Source organism: Protopterus annectens, chromosome 1.part1 (assembly GCF_019279795.1).
Source record: "Protopterus annectens isolate FY-2018-M chromosome 1.part1, PAN1.0, whole genome shotgun sequence".
Lineage (NCBI taxonomy): Eukaryota > Metazoa > Chordata > Ceratodontiformes > Protopteridae > Protopterus > Protopterus annectens.
This window is the reverse complement of record NC_056726.1, coordinates 1,518,602,905-1,518,620,893: the sequence shown is the minus strand read 5'-3', so window position 1 is coordinate 1,518,620,893 and position 17,989 is coordinate 1,518,602,905.

The window sequence follows — 17,989 nt, the reverse complement described above, 5'->3', positions numbered from 1 at the left end:
TTTAACCACACTGGAAAAAACAACCCTTCAGTAACACTTGCTGGTAAGAACATGCACCAAAATGAAACATTCAGTACATGTTTAAACACCGCCTTACTTATATTCACTTTTAAATCTGGGATAAAGGAGAATGTCACTTTTTACAAAGCACAAAGGTCTGAAACTGATCCTAATAACTCTATAAATTTGAAAAGTGCAAGCTAAAAGAAACAACTAAAGGAATTAAAAAAAGACATCCAGATCTGAAATGCAAAATTTCTGAGAACAGCAAACCCCATGTTGACAAAAATGCATGCACATATCCATGGTAATAAATAAAAATATAAAACATCTGACACCGTCAAAAAAAAACAATGACTTTGGATATAAACTACAGTATCAATATAAAACAAAACCTACTAAACATAAAGAAATCTATTGAGCTGACAAACACAATGGGATCAGTCTACATCATTCACTATATTTTTTTATATCACAAAAACCTGGCATTTTAACAGGGTTGTGTACACCTTCACTGTGTACACCTTCACTGTATATGCACAGACATGGAGTAGGAAATGGAGATTACATGGAGGTGCTGTATACAAGGGGAGCAGAGCCTTTTGGTAACAACAAGTAGAGGAGAGTGTGCTCATTATGACAGTTACATTCCTGGTGCAGGTGTGTAGAGGAGAGTGTGCTCATTATGACAGCTACATTCCTGGTGCAGGTGTGTAGAGGAGAGTGTGCTCATTATGACAGTTACATTCCTGGTGCAGGTGTGTAGAGGAGAGTGTGCTCATTATGACAGTTACATTCCTGGTGCAGGTGTGTAGAGGAGAGTGTGCTCATTATGACAGTTACATTCCTGGGGCAGGTGTAGTCGCTGACAGAGTTAATACCAAATATACACAAGAATCAAAATGAAACATTCACCCCAATGACCCCTTCAGTAGTATATCTGAGTATACACAAGCTCTAAAATGAAACATTTGCCACAAGACCCCTTCAGCAGTATGCCCAAGTATGCACAAGAACCAAAATGAAACATTCACCCCAATGACCCTTTCAGTGTTGATGACAAGCCAGAGAGTGGAGGGCGGCAATATTACATATAAGAAGTCACTAAATATGAGCAGAATAAATGTAACAACTAAATAAAAGATATGCATGCCTAGGATTAGCCACTAAATGCAAAAGCATTTACAACAGCTAACGTAACAAGCTGAATACTCTAAAAATGTGCATAAAACAGATACCCTATCTTTCTTCATGTCAAACCCATACATTCATACATACCTTTTGATACTGCCCACTTATCAGCTTCTTTCAAAACATACCTAATCCCCTTAGTTAATTTTCTAGTATTCAGCTACCCAATCCTCCTTTATAAGATTTTCTTTCAGACAATCTGTGTGCCAAAAACGTTTTTCCATAAATATGAAAACATGCATTGTTCACTATAAGGGGAAAGAGTACTTCTGTACTCTTTAGCCAAAACATTTCATACAATGTATAGGCAACTTTGACAATGTCTGCAAAAGAATCATCATTTATATTAAACGACTGACTACTGTCCTCATTTAGCTGTACTAATGCTGTATGAAGTAATTTTTTTTTTTTTTATAATATTTTATTTTATTTACATTTGTTGACTGGGAAAGTCCGACTGGATACAGATCAATTTTCAGTGGAGGCTCGGGGAGAAAAGCTCCAAAGCAAAAAGAAAAAACAAACAAAACAAAAGTCCTTACATTACAAGCTAAACAGTTATAATCATAACATAAACTTACAGAAAGGTAAAAAAAACACAAACATTGTATAAGCAAGACTTATTCAGTTTCTAAAAGTATCGCCCCATAAGCCTGACTAGTCTGGTCTGTAAAGCTATGGAGCGTATTATCATGAAACTCATAAACAAAGACATTGGGAGCCTCCAGACACTGCTCTACCCAATTCGGCTTTGTTAAGGGCAGATCTTGCCTCTTAAACCTAGTTGATTTCTTTGAAACAGTTACCAAAGCCATAGATGAGGGCAAGGTAGTCCACACAGCCTACCTGGACCTCACAAAAGCCTCTGACACAATACCCCACTCAGGCATCATAAATAAGCTTACCAGCTTAAATATCAACCCCTATATCACAAGATGGGTTGCAAACTGGCTCAGAGATAGAACTCACATGGTCAGAATTGCAGGTGCCATGTCCGAATCCAAACCAGTTACAAGTGGCATCTCACAGGGCTCAGTTCTGGGACCTCTCTTGTTCGGTATATACTTCTCTGAGGTTCAGACTAACACGGGGGGATTATGGCTGACAAAGTTCGCAGATGACTGCAAACCGGGGGCCATAATCGAGTCTCCAGCTGACACAAGCATCCTCCAAAAGGGTCTCACAGAGACGGATGCTTGGCGCCAGAACCACGGCCTCAAGCTAAATGCTAAAAAGTGCATAGTCATCCCCTTTGGGAAAAACAAGGTGCCCACAAATTACCACATAGGTGGTAATCCATTAAGTACAGAAGAAGTAATTAGAGATTTGGGGACCAACGTAGATAGTAATCTATCCTTTGATAATCACGTTGCCAAAGTGGTTAGAAAGACCTTCTATATAGCCCACCTTATCACGAAAGGGTTCACATCTAGATCAAGAGAGGTCATTGTGCCCCTCTACTCATCACTCATTATGCCCATAATTGAATACAATGCCCCTTTTGGGATGTACCTTACCCAACACCTGCAGCAACTGGAGAGACCCCAAAAGTACCTCACCAAGAGGATCATGGGCTACAAACAGATGTCCTATGCAGCTCGACTAAAGAAACTCCAGCTCTACTCAGTTGCTTACCGCCTACTCAGAGGCAATCTATGCCTGACGTACAAAGCCATGTCAAAACCAGAATTAATGGACATGCTCCGCCTCAAAAAATCCAAGTCCCTTAGAGCTACACGCTCCAGGGACCTAAACCTCAGCACAGAAATAAATAGGACATGCTGGAGGGACAGATTCATTTCTCAGAGGCTCCCCTCACTCTGGAATAGAATCCCAATTCATGTTAGACATAGCCCCTCGTTGGCCCTCTTCAAGCGAAATCTGGACGCGTGGATGGGAAATCGCAAATTCACCCCTGGGATCTCTTCTGTGTCCCTGCTAGACAGAGGCACAGTAAACTAATCTTAAAAGGGTACCTTCTGTGACCTACTTTACAGAGGCACAGTAGGCTAATCTAATAGGGAGGTGGAAGCCAAATACACTCTGGCTAGGCTTATAAATGCCCTAGGGCAGATAGCCTAGTATCTACCTATGAACCTATGAACACCTATAATCATCTCATAGTTATATAGTATTGTGCTAAATAAGGAGTTATAGCTATCATGTAAGAATGACATAATTGTCATTGTGCATGGAATGGACAGCTTTATTTTAATATTTTAGGGAGCAGGGAATTTTACCTAAGGTGTTGGTAGGAGATATATATTCTGTACTATAGGAGATATATATTCTGTTGTGCAATTTTGTTGGGATGTAAATTAATACTATACAGTGGTATGCTATAGAACCTGCTGTATAGTATTTCCATAATGGAGTCAATGAAATCATTGTATTCATTCAAAATAACATCCCGTACTGCTGCTCCAGTGAACTGCTGCAATAAGAAAAATAGTACCTTAATTTAATCTTGCAAAAGAAACTTTTCAACATCTACCTCAATTTCCTGTAATTTATGGAAGGACAACAATGGGCACAAATGTAAAGCCCTATTGCATCACAGAGACATAGGCATTAGTTTATAACACCGTCCACGTTAACTATTTGTGGGCCGTTTTTCATCAGCTTGTGATGTTGCATTGCTAACGATAACTTGCAGGGTTGCCTCAGTATAATAACAGGCAAACCAAGTTCTCCACCATCTTCCTCTGCCATAGTCTCCACACCTAATTATCGTATACTAAATGAAGAAAGTAGACAATGTCTCAAATAGTCTATGGGCTTGTACACCCCCATTTACATACGGGTACACAAACGGAAATAAATCTAATTCACTTACATAACCTCCTAGATACTGGCATACGGGCTACAAATAGAACACATTCTAAAGCTCCCCACTCCTGCTTCTGCTATGGTACACAAATGTCATTTTGAATCTTAGGCTGCCTCAGCGAGTCAACAAAAAGGGCTCCTCACTCCTTCAAGTAGCACTGTGAAGCCAAACTTGTTGAACGACATTTGGACAAACTCAACACCAACACATATTGGCCAGAATTAGTTTATTTGCTGAACATAGGTGACATAATGCTGGGCACACCTGCATTGGTCTTTCTGTTGGCCACTATGCTTAGCTGAACTGCTGTTGTGATGACCAGGTGATATAGCTGCAGCTATACAGTGCTTGACTCATTTATGTCTTACGTAATCAGCTCTCAATGATTTGGTCATGCCAGCCTGCTGTCGATGTGACACCTGTAATTTTGGCTATTTGCATTCCTTTAGCTCAGCTCCTGCCATAGAGTATAAGACTGCTTTTCCATTGCCGCTGCACCTGTTTTCTTATGCAGTAATTTGCTTGGTATGCATGTTCTCTCCCCTGTCTACTACATGTCTGATTAGCTTTACAGCTATTTGCATAGCAACCTCCTTGAACAATAACATTGCAAACAGGTACAGAGCTTATCTGTGAATCCCAATCACACAGATTACTTATGACATAAATGATGCAGGAGTCAAGGAGTATAACGAGTATAAACATTCACACACATTCTTCTGAAATCATTAAATGGTTTCAAAACAAACACACTACATACATAACTCTCTGAAAGAGCATGTTTACATCTAGTGAAACTTGTATTAACAAACAAAATTATTTAAAGAAGAAGTGACCGTGTTTTTCCTTCAAGAAATAAACAATTACATTACCAGACATTTCTCCTATAATCTATTCTTTACAGGAGGCGCATCAAATGTCATGGCCTCTGCCACTAAAATTTATGAAGGACAATTTTCATTCTCAAACCAAAACAATATAGCCATTACTACACAGAGATCACTTTTTCAGTTCAATAAATGCTAATTTGCTCCAGCTTTACTCCCACTGGCTTCCATTTGCATTTCGAATTCCATAGGTTACAAACCAATTGCTTTTGTAGAAACTGTAAGCCAACAATAAGCCATCTATGGGTACTATGCATATCAACAGAGCAGAACGAACATAAATATAAATACAAAGCACCAGCAAGTTAAGAACTACCGCGGAGCACCACCACTCTAACGAATACTACAATAAAATATTGAACTGCAAGGATTGGTTTAATAAAACTCGGTAAAACAAAAACTTAGTCCACTCACTTTGACGGTTCTCATTTTGTAGTGATTACCATTACTTAACCTATCATTCCAAGCAATCCTTAAACTAGATGTGCATATGTAATACCTAATCACACCAAGCTCAGTTTTGCAGCAAACAAGGGCTTGTAACGAAGTTATCTATGCAAAGCATGATACATTTGCCAATACCATTGCTCAATATTGGATTACAATTGTTAGCAAAATGTTTACAGCTTTCAAGTTACCAAATAAAGGAAACGTAAATAAAAGGAGTTTCCAATATACAGCTGTACCACCACTTCTTAAATATTTCATTGACATACAAGACGACATATCTGTGTCTAACATATGCATGACATGCATTTTAAACACAGAAAAACTGAATGTTAGTCTTTTTTACCATCAAAGGTGTTTATGAACAATGATTGTGTTTACCTTCAAGTCTACTGATAAACTGTTCACTTCAGCATCTCTTCCGGTTCTCACGATAATGTAACCAAAACAAGCACATAACTGGGTCAGTACTGAACTAATGGAATGATTCCACCCCCCCATCAATGAGTGTTTCTCTATTCCAGAGGCTACATCCAAACCATCACCCAGCTTCATCACTGCACCACAGAGCATTCGGCTTAAAGGAATGCGAACATCTTTGTTTTTAAATATGTCACAACTCTTGCAACAACAAACTGTTTTCCATCCGCCTACCCACGGGAGGATGACACAATGCTTAAAAGCATGACTGTAATAATGTAAAATAAAGAAATGGTCTTAAATTACTTTATAACCATTATACACATTCAGAGAAAAAATGCAGAAGAAAATTGTGCCCTCTCCTTTCTAAGTCCCCAAATTACTCAGATTAACCTTTAACGAGACCGATATGAGTTCTTCCAAACCATTCTTTCAGGTAGTCAAACCAGGAACTCCTTGTAGCAAATTCCAGTGAGCGTCAATGACTATGTCTGGCGATTCGTGAGTGCCCAAATAAAATAGAGGGATCCAGTAACAGGTAGCAGGTAAAATCTCCAAATATTATCAAAAAGAAAAGAAATACCTGTTGCTGGACCCTCTATTTATTTGGATAAAACAAAAGAAAATTAGGTTGGGAGTGGAGGTGGTACCTAAGTGGTGGCTTGGATTGCAAGAATTCGATTGGCTGCCACCACTTGCTTTTTCAGGAACCTTTTACACAGAATTTGTATGTGAACTTAATGTAAAAATACACTGAATCATAACTATATAATATAATTTAAATGTTCAGTTACGATTTCAGTGTGTTTTACATTAAGCTCAACTACAAATGTGCACTACAGTTTCTCACGCTTCAGGAAGGCACTCTGGGGTAACAGCTTGAAATTAGTATCTTCTCATGGCACGCTTGGTGTTAAGCACACAGACGCCATGAGAAGGTACTCGGGGTTAAGCAGGATTGTTCATAGGTTCATAAGTTCATAGGTAGGTACTAGGCTATTGGCCCGAGGGCCTACGTAAGCCTAGCCAACATGGTTCCCTGGCTTACGCCATCCAAGAAAGTTATTTTCTTGTGCCACTGTCGAGCAGAGACACAGAAGTGATCCCTGGGGTGTATTTGTTGCTAAGGGTTGAGTGAAGGTTAGTAAATGTGGTACTACCATATAGAAGGAAGGGGATGAGTAAAGCATTGGCAAGTTTTGTTTTGGTGTATTTATCCAGGTAAAGCTTATGGCAGTAAATTTTGCCTAATTTGAAGTGTGTTTTCTTTATTGCATTAAGGATATGTGGTTCATAAGTTAGTTTGTTGTCTATTGTTATTCCTAGTAGTTTGGCTGTTTTCACTAATTCTATTTCTGTACCATCTTTAGCGAGGATTTTGAAGTCAGGTAATTTTGCAGAGAAAAGCAAAAGTTTAGTTTTTTTGGGGGGGTTTAACATACATTGTGCATTAATAAGTCAAGATTCAATAGAAATAAAGGCCTCTTGTGTAACTGTGAGGAGATCTGAGAAATGGTTGGAGGTGGATATCAGCATAGAATCATCAGCATATTGGATGAGGCTTTGGATGTGGGAGATTTGTGAAGATCATTGATAAAGATATTAAACAGTAGTGGTCCTAAAATGGATCCCTGCGGTACCCCTATATTAGATTGTACATTAAGCCACCTTACTGATTGTTCCCCATTTTGTAGGTAAGATGTGAACCATTTAAGGGATTTTGTGGAGCAACCTAATTTTGATAGTTGAGTTAGTAGCTTAGTATGTGACACTGTGTTGAAAGCCTTAGATAGGTCTAATAAGATTACTGAGGTAGGGTGACCTCCATCTATGGCTTTGTTAACAGTGTCAGAGAAAGAGTGGAGGGCAGTGATAGTGCTATGCCCTAGATGGAACACATGTTGGGTAGGGGATAGAAGAGCATTACCCGAGAGGTGTTTAAGTAGTTGTGTGTGAACACATTTTTCTAAGATTTTCAATAGTGGAGAGAATATAGGGATAGGACACTAGTTAGAGAAGTCATGGGAATTTCTACCTTTGTGTAGTGGTGTAATAATGGATTTTTTCCATAGATGGGGAACATAGGATTCAGAAAGAGGGTGATTTATGAGAATGTTAACTGGATATGCAATTGCAGTAGTTGCTAGTTGCAGATATTCTGGGGGAAGATTATCTGCAGAAAGTGAGCAAGGTTTGAGTTTCTTTAAGAATTTCAAGATCAGAGAGGTGGGCACAGGTTGGACTGTAGAGGAGTAGGCTAATGGAGCATTAACATTATCTACAGGGGAGGTGGTGTGTTTGGTCGGTAGTGGGTAGTTAGAGTTTGGGTCAGGTGGGGAGTCTGACTAGCTTTTGAATGGTAGAGATGAAATGGGTGTTAAAGTCTTAGGAAATTTGTTGTGGAGTCTTTTCTGGTGCAGGGAATGGATTTTGTAAGGTGCCTGGGTTGAGTAGTGTGGACACAAACCTCCAGAACTTTTTTGGATTGTTATATGAGGTAGTTAGTTATAACCCTCACAGACGAGAGTATAGCCCATGTTAAGACATGCCAGCACCCAGTGCCCCTGTCCAGCAGAGACACAGGTGGAATCACAGGACTGTATTTTCTGTTTCCCATGCACTTATACAGGGAGCACTTCACAAGGGGTATTTAGGCACTTGGCTTAATGTGGATAGGGAGTTTAGTCCACAGATGGGGGAGTCTGTGGGACATGTATCTGTCACACCAACAAGCCCTGTTGATATCACAAACCAGGTTGATGGTGTGCCTACAGGTTGTTTGAGTGGGCCTTGCCTTTCTGATGTGCAACAATCCCATCAAGGCAGGGTCTGGATTGCTTTGCATGTCAGAGGTCACCTCTGAGGAGTCTGTTTGGAACTGAGTAGAGGGACAGTGCTGTTAGCCTATCTGTGTAGGGTAGGTGTTTGGAGTCTTGGAATCTCCTGGTATGGAACCTCTGTGGTCTCTCCAGCTGCTGCATGTGCTTTGTGAGGTACATGCCAAAGGAGGTGTTGTACAAAATAATTGGCCTTATAAGATTAGAATACATGGATCTTATGACCTCTTTGTCCCTGTATGAGATACCCTTACTTTTGAGTTGGCCCATCTATGAAGCTTTCTGTGTGACAGAAGCAACATGGTGCACAGACTTCAGGTTGCTATCAAATTGGATGGCCAAATGCCTCAGTACTGATTCTATATGTAGGACATTGTTGTTAATGTGATAATATGTGGGGACGTCAGTCTCCCTGATGGGGATGATGATGCATCTGCAGGCATTCAGCTTGAGGCCATGTTTCTGGAAACAGTCATTTGTTTGGTGAGACCCTGTTGTAGGACATCCACATCACTTTGTGTATTGATGACTGTTCCCAGCTTGCAGTCATCTGCCAACTTTGTCAGCCATAGGCCAGTGTTTTTGGCCTGCACCACAGGGAAGTATATTTCATATACCAGAGGCCCCCAGACCGATCCCTGTGATATGCCACTCATTATGGGTGTACTGCTTGAGTTGGCTACCCCTATTATGATCATGTGGGTTCTATCAATGAACCAGTTTTATACCCATCCTATAACATATGGATTGCTGCCTAGCTGACAGAGTTCATGTACTATGGCCAAGTGGGAATAGTGTGTAAGGCTTGGGCCAAGTCAAGGTGGCCGGAGTATACCATCTTTTCCTCATCCATGCCTTTGTTGGCTGTCTCAGGGAAGTCATCCAGAGTTCACTGACATACCTTCCCTTGAGGAAAGGCAGACTGTGTGGGGTTAGGTATTTGGTGTTTGCCAATATCCCTGTTAATGAGGTCCATGATAATCATTGCATGGCCTTGCAGATCTGTCTAGTTAGGCTGATGGGTCTTTAATTTCCTAGATCAGTGAACACTCCACTTTAGTGTAAAGGGATGTCAGTGGCTGTCCGCCACTTGGCTGGGACAAAGCTAGTGCTCAGGCTTTGGCTGAATAGGGTGTTTGATGGTGCTGCCATTTCATGCCTGAGTTCATGTAGGTTACAGCTTGGGATGTATTCAGATCCCATGGAGGCTGTTTTCTTGGCTTTGAGAGGGCAGTGATGTCCTGGTCCCCAGTGATAAGGGTTGGGTGTTCAGGTACTGCGGATGTCCTGCTTTCTTGATGGGGGGGACAGAGGGGAGACATTTCCACTGAATCTGTCAGCCAGTAGATTGGCTATATCTACAGCATTTGTGTATGTGCTGTCCTTGATCACCATACACAGATTTGAGAGCTTCCTTTGAGAATGTAGATATATGTGAGGAAGGCTTTATGATTGTCTTAGATGTGGGCAATTTGGACTCGGAGCTGCCTTTAAAAGATTTCACTGGTGCTCTTATTTGTTTGTTCAGGCTAAGGAAAGATTGCTTTCAATTGTGCACCTACTCCTTCTCGGTCCTGGATAGCAATGTCATCCTTTTGTTACATAGTTCCTTTATTGCAGATGTTTCCAGACAGGTTTAGTCTCTCTTGTGGATGATGATGTTGTCCTGTCAGGTATTCCTGATTTCATGTATATATATATATATATATATATATATATATTTATATATATATATATATATATATATATATATATATATATATATATATATATATATATATATGCTGATATAGTACTTTAGTGTACATTTGGACATTAGTGCCTGTTCCTCCAGTGAGGTAGGGGGCTGTTCAGCTGTTCTGGTGGTTGTGATCAGCTTGGGAGACATTTTCATTTTATCATGGCTAGGGGGGGTCAGGAGAGCTTGTGATATTGAATGTGACCGCTTTTTTGCCGGATCTTGCCAGGGAGGATGATACCATAGGGGTGCTGCAGTGGTTAATCATGTTGGTTACTGCCAAGTCCAACATATGTATCATATCTTGTGGGGGTATCGACTAGCTGTCCTAAGGATTTAGCATTGATAAGATGGGGGGATCTCTGTACATTTCTGTTCTGGCATGGTTGGTTTTCCAAACAGTGGTTGGGTAATATTAGTCAGCCAGGATCAGGGTAATGGGTTGAATTTTGATAATTTGTAGAGGGCCAGATATATAGGGTGGGTATCCTGAGTCAGATATGTTGGCCTGTAGCTACATATAATTTAAATAGGGGTCTTGTCATCATTTGACTGCACTTGAGTGTCTTATGTGTGTCAGACTGTTTGACCAGCATGCAGGTGTGTGTCTTTCTAATATATCTTTATATTCCACCTCCTTTGGCTTTGCTGCCCACATTTTAGGGTCTGGCTGTGTGATAGGATGAGTGATCAGGTAAGGATTGGTTGCTCTACGCAGCTGTGGCCCAGGTTTCTGTGAGTGCACAAATGTCACCATCTGCCAGGTTTACAAATGCTTGCAATTAATGCATTTTCCTGTTTAGACTCCTAGTGTTTAGCAGCATGGCCTTTACTTTGCACTATGTTGAGTGTTTTATGTTGGTAGTGTTAACCCCATGACTTTCCCCTAAAAAGCCACTATGGGGGAGGCAAGGGCCTTTGCCAGAGGCCTGAAGGCCAAGTGAGACAGATGCAGGTTATCTCTAGCAAAGCAGTGTGGTCTGTCAGTCATATGTTCCCAGGCTGCCAGGCAGTGGATCCCCTTGGGATGACACCAGTAAGTAAGTCACTTGTTACTGACGATGATTTTCTTTTTGTATTTTGTCATCATTCCACGTGATGGTAGAATGCTGCTTAAGGCTAGGGACATACCTGCATGGGACACATATTCAGCAAGCTGAATCATGTCTGTCTTCCTATAGTCCAGGGAGGTATATCTGATGTTGTTCACACTGCCATGGACTAGGCCAGAGTGATAACAGTACCTGTTGTGGAGTGACCTGAGTGCATGTGTGATATGGCGGATTCTGGCACCTGACAAACAAGTAAGCATGACTTTCTGCTTATCCAACCTGGTGAGAGGCACATCTGTGTGTCTCACAATGGAGTCTCCTATGAGTAATATGTTGGGTTTATGGTAAGGCCTTAGTGGCTGCGTGACACTGGTGTGTGGACTATGCATTTTCTATGGTGTGTAGATATTTTGTGGAATTCTTATGTGTTTTTGCCTTTGAGGTGTCCTTTGTTTGGGTTTTGTTTTGTTGATGACCTCCACTTACGGGGGGGTGTGTTGTGTAGTTGTGGGTAATGTTTACTGAATCCATACCCTGCAGGGTACCTATGTTACTGCACAATTTGTTCTGGTGTGCACATTTTCCATTTGTATTTCTGGTGTGAGCGGGGTAGACACTGAAACATCACACACAGGGTTATGGGCTTTACACCTCTAAGTGTACCTATTTAGCAGGTTGTCCATCATTGCACCACTACATGTGATGTGGTCCTCAGATGGTTTGTATTGCTATGTTATTATGAGGCTACATGTTGGCCCTAGCTGTCAACCTGTGACAGACTGACATCTGGACAGGTCCATATATGACAATCAAACATAGGCCCACGAATGGGGACAGGGTACTAATAATGCACTGCCAAACATAGACAGTTGGGAGACCAGTTTGGCATTTGCTTGCTTTTTCTTTGGAGTATGACGTTTGCTTCTCCACTGTCTGCCATTGATATTTTGACACAACCCTTTCTTGTTTTGCAAATAGTTTGGCAGGCAAATGCAATGTTAGGACAAGCAGAACAGATATAAATGGCATAGCTGTGGTCCTTCTGTAACAGCTTATCATTTCAGGACTATGGCTGGTGGCCAGTGACTTGTTGTCAGTGCTGACACAGTAAGGTGGCAGCCATTTATAACCTGGCAGTACACTAACTTTCAGGTACCTGCTGTCCTACTAGGTACTGTACCTCTCAACCTCCTAAAGCCAGAAATCTGGAGAAAGCCATAAATAATTGGGGGACAAAGGGCCTAAAATAGGGACAGGTTTTATATATTGCCCTTACAAACTTAGATAGCTGCTACATTAACAGGGTTTGCATTAGCATGCATTTTTCTAAAGGGTATGAAGTCTGAAACTAAAATTTGTTCATTATTTTCTGACTTTGGCCTTTAATTATTTGCCAATGATTTGCCAGAAAACCACAACTTCATGCAAAATGATGATGCAAAACTCTGGATATTCTGCAAAAATATGTACAGTTAAGAGGTATGCTAGGCACTGTGTAGGTTACTCTGAGCAGTGTATTGTCCATATGAGTGGCTTCCTGTCCCTGACTTGACAACTTTCCTGCAGTAATGGATATTGACTTCTGGACAGTGTGTACATGTCCTACTGTAGGTGTAGCTGATATGCAAAATAGTTGGCAGAGAAAATCTTGGAACATGGACCCTGTCAACCACAGTACTGTACCTAGGCCACTAAACAATAACTGCCAAGAATAAGTGCTGTCCACATCCTGACAGTATTAACCACGGATACACATAGCTCATTGACCCCTGCATATTGTGGACATGCAACAAGTTATCAAGTTGGTCGGGACAGCCCTGGGAATGTGTGCTCTGCTGTAATAACCCCACAAACATACATGTTACTGCATTTCTATGGGGACACGGGTGTGTTGGGGGGAGCATATCTGTCAACTGTACACATCTGCACAGACTGTGCAGATGTTGACTTTACTTTTTGGTTCCATTTAGCATAGCATTGTGCCTGTCTTGGAGAATACTGGCATTTCACTAAGGTCCACACATTAGAATGTAATGGCAGACATTTAAGTTTCAGACTTCCTACCCTTTAGAGACTTCTTGCAACTGCAAGACCTGCTGTGCTTTCACTGTGTAAGTCTGTAAGAGGACTGTTTCATCATTGTCCCTATTTGTGGGCCTTTGCCATGCATTTCTTAATGGTTTTCTACGTCTTACTTGATGGGAGAGGCTGAGGGGTGAGTATGGGACCCCAACATTGACATCACTGCATGTGACCTTTGACAACCCCCCCCCCTATTTTATTTGTCCTCCACATACACTTCAGTGAGTTTTGTCACCTAGGGACCTGCTGCATACTCTGTGGAAGCCGGTACTGAGCAGACATTTCCTGTTGTCCCACATAGCTGTCAGTTGTCTGCTTCTATCCCTGTAGGTATGCTACCAAAACGTACTACTCCATTCATCTCTTGTTAAGAAGAGTGACTTACCTTGTGCCTCCAGCAGTTATGAGGACTGTGCTTGAGGGCTGACACTGTTGGATGCACGCAGTACACATCCTATATATGGTAAGGTACAGGTACTGTGATGTGTGTGGAATCCATTTTACTGTGTGTGCAAGTTGGAGAGAGGTGTCAGTCCCTGGGCTACTAGGGTGTCAGTGTATGTGTTATACATTGCCTCTTTGCCAAAGCCAGGGCATACTGGGCATGCCTACATCGGCCTACAGGGGCAGGCACAGGGAGTTCCTCCTCTAAGTCCCCCTGTGCCTGTGGAGACCTTGGCAATGGTGGAGGGCTGTGTGCCCCTTCCCTGTGATGTTCCTGACGCAGCTGTTTCTGCAGAATCATATTGTGTAGCATGGCACATACTATGAATATGTGTGCACATGTGGCTGGAGAGTATTGCAAGGTTCCACCAGATATGTCAAGGCAGTGAAACCTTGATGTCAGTATCCCAAACACATGCTCTATAATGTTCCTAATTTGTGCATGTGCCTCATTATGGCATTCTTCAGTGGGTGTGTGTGCATTTCTGAAGGGTGCCATCATCCACGGTTTCAGTGCGTAGCCAGCATCCCCCACGAGATGGCCATATGGGATGTCCCCCCTGCTAAATGCCTGGTAGAGCTGTGATGCATGCCAGATGTGGGAGTCATGATAGCTGCCAGGGCTGTCAGCACACACATTCATGATAATGCCCTGGGCATTGCACACAACCTGGCAGTTGATGGAGTGATAACCTTTGTGGTTGACATACACTCTACCGTCTTCACTGGGTGGTACTTGAACCAGCTAAGCACAGATAAACAGCCTCAGACACACCCTCTTGCTTAGCTGTACTTAGCTGAGTGCAAATAGGAGCTGCAGAGCTCCAGTGTGCTTACACCAAGCATGACACACCCCCTTTTCATGTCAGTTGCTTCTTTTGCTAACACCACCACATTATAGCTACTACACAGTTAGGTACCCATGGACACAGTCTCCCATTTTGCTATTCAATAAATTCACCTCATTTAGATAACCCTACTGGCTTATACCCTAGTTTCACAACTACACCGGAGCCTATGTCCTTAGCAACCACTGTTAGCTGTCATTGTTATGAGTCTGCGTGCTGCCCACTATAATGGCAAAATCCATGTTTCACATTGAATTGCCTTTTTCCTGTTGTTTTTTATTTTCTGCACCATCGCGTTTGCATGCCGTTGTGCTTTGCTTAAACAGCCAAAATCGACCAAAAAACACATTTTGATTTTTGCAATTTTTAAACACTTTGGCATGCCAATGGCCAACGTTTTGGCCATTTACTTACCTAATAAACATAATACATGCTTTACTTTGAGCTGTCATGCCCCCGTTTTGATTTTTGCAGAAATGTACACGGTTAGTACCTGAATACATTTCTGCTGCAGACATGGCTCCAACACGGATGTCTGACTGCATCTGTGTTGGAATAGTGCTGGGAGGCTCATGCATGTCCCAGCCTTGTTTACTGGATTGCACAGGCTCTGAACTCCATGTTCGAGCCATGCCACTATGATTACAGGAGATTAGATCCATGTAAGCTTTATTAAATCCCAGGGATAGTTAATACTTTACTGCATTTAATAACATTTTCATTAAAGCTTTAAATGCACATTATATCCCTGCCTAAAATTGAAACCTTTAGGAGAATGTTTGCTATAATATCATCTTATTCCAGTGTACTTCCTGCTAACAGCCAAAATGGAGTTTTCACTCTAAACATCACCAGAACGCATACACTTTTCTGGCATCTTTGTAAGTTTATGTTTGTCAAATATCATTTTCTAGGAGGCTGATTTTTTTAAGTGTTAAAAAAGCAATTCTTGCAACTGCATTCTGCCAGCTTGCTTTTCAGTTTATTGAACAATGTTTCACATTGATCCATAATTGCTTTGATTTTTCTTCTGAAACTGAGCACTAAATCATGTTACCATTTCTGATTAACTGCATTCATCATGTGCATGTGTGGCTTATTGAACTCTGTAAATGAAATTAACCTCCTTATGTTGTGCCAAGTGTAAACATATTATTACTAGAAGCATTTATCTGAAATTATTTTTGTTTTGTGAAGGTGGAATATTGTAGCACATTATCTTTTTTCTCAGATTTATAAATTTGCAGGTAAAAGAATGAGCCATCTGCAATATCTGTGAGTGTTTGATAATACCCACACTGCATGTCTCTTAATTCGGCGTTAAGAGTAAATGATGCCCTCCAGCACTGAGTGTATTTCCATTTTAAGTTAATTTCTCTCATTCCAGCACTGAGTGTATTTCCATTTTAAGTTATATTCTCTCATTTCCATTACATAACTCTTAATGTACAAGTTTCAGGTATATCTGACTGAATACCTTCACAATTTGAATGGTTGTTTAGCACTGCCAAGCAAATCCATATTACCCACTTGCATACTGGCTGGAATAGAGTTTTGTTTAATTGACGTCAGTATCATTTTTACATCCCACCAGCACTGCAAGTTGACTAGATAAACTGATTACAGCTTTTTCTTTTTGCTTTTCCACTGGAGCTTATCTGTTGGTCTCCCTACTTGTGACCAATCACACAATTCATTCTGCAGGTATCCTTAGGTTAAGCGACACACCTACAATCCATTTGTTCCTTTACAGGTAGTCTAATCAGCTGATCCATTCCCTAGTAGTGAGAGTTCGATGCTGGGTAGAGATAGAGATATGTTAGGCAGTCCCTATTTTGGTGCTTGTGTCTTGCAAAAAACCAAGAAAAATGGCAAATGTCCTGAAATTTGAGGACAAAAGTATGTCTTTGGTTTCCTCAAATGGTAGAAAAGAATTACTGTCAAGAAGTATTGTCATGAAATAAATTTAACCAAACCGTGAATTACAAGTGTCATGCAACAAAATAATTGCATTATATAAATATTATGCCACAGCGTTAAGGAACATGTGAATAATTAATCATTGACGTAAAGCATTTGCATTGACTTTCATGGGTGAGATGCTTTTATAGTTCTTTTGTTTTGTAATTCTTTTATTGTAAATTTTGTTCTAATATCAATGGGAAGTTGATTCCAAACAGTGGGTCCTAAGCATGCAAAGGCTTTTGCACCTACAGTATTTTTGACTCAAGGGCAGATGAGGATGGTTCTATTGTCCTGGTAAACTGTTAGAGCATATAACTTCTCCCTAAAAGGCAGTCTGTTTCTAGGGGGTGGGCAATATCGTAGTCTTAGTATTTTGAAGAAGAGGCACCTTGGAAGGAAGGTGGCCTTATCTGTTAAGGAAGAGTTACCCCCCCCCCCCCCAATTAGGTCACAATGATGAGTATGTGGACAAACAAACAAACAACCAGAGCAGATCAGAAGGTCTTATTTTCTATGATTTGTATCCTTTGGATGTTGTAATAAGAGTGAAAAGTTAGTAAGGGTAGGCACTATTCAAGTTTGGGAATCAACATCCTTAGCTGTGGATGATCTTGCTTTTTGGGATTAGCAGGTGTAAGATCTTACAACAGAATGATATAGCCTTTAAGTGTTATAAATTAAATGAGGGATCAAGTGAAATGCCTATATATTTATATTCAGTAACAAAGGTAATGTTTCATGTGTCTTTGAGTACTATGAGTTGTAGGCTTGCTTTTTTATATGGAATGGAAAATAACATTAAATTAATTTTCTTTGGGTGGATGATAATTTTGTAAATAGCTGAACATGGGCATGATTTTGAAAAGCTAGTTTGCAGTTGTGGTTGTAAATTGACGATAGATTTATTAGACTCCAGAATTAGAACTTTGTCAGTATAAAGATCAAGGGAAAAAGTTCAGTAGGTAAGTCATTAATGAAGATGGAGAACAGTATTAGCCCTAGAACAAAGCCTCGGGGTTCTTCTACATCTAGGTAGCCTGCTGATGAATAATAGTTACAGTAGAAGACCTGGTTGGACCTTTTTAATAGATAGCTATTAAACCAATTAAAAATGTTTGTCTACAAAGTTAAATGTTTTAAGCTTGCTAAGCAGAATTGTATGGTCCACCATGTGTAAAGCAGGTGTCATATCCACAAAAACTCTGGCTGTGGGGTAGCCCTCATTTAGCTTACAGAGTATATTGTTAG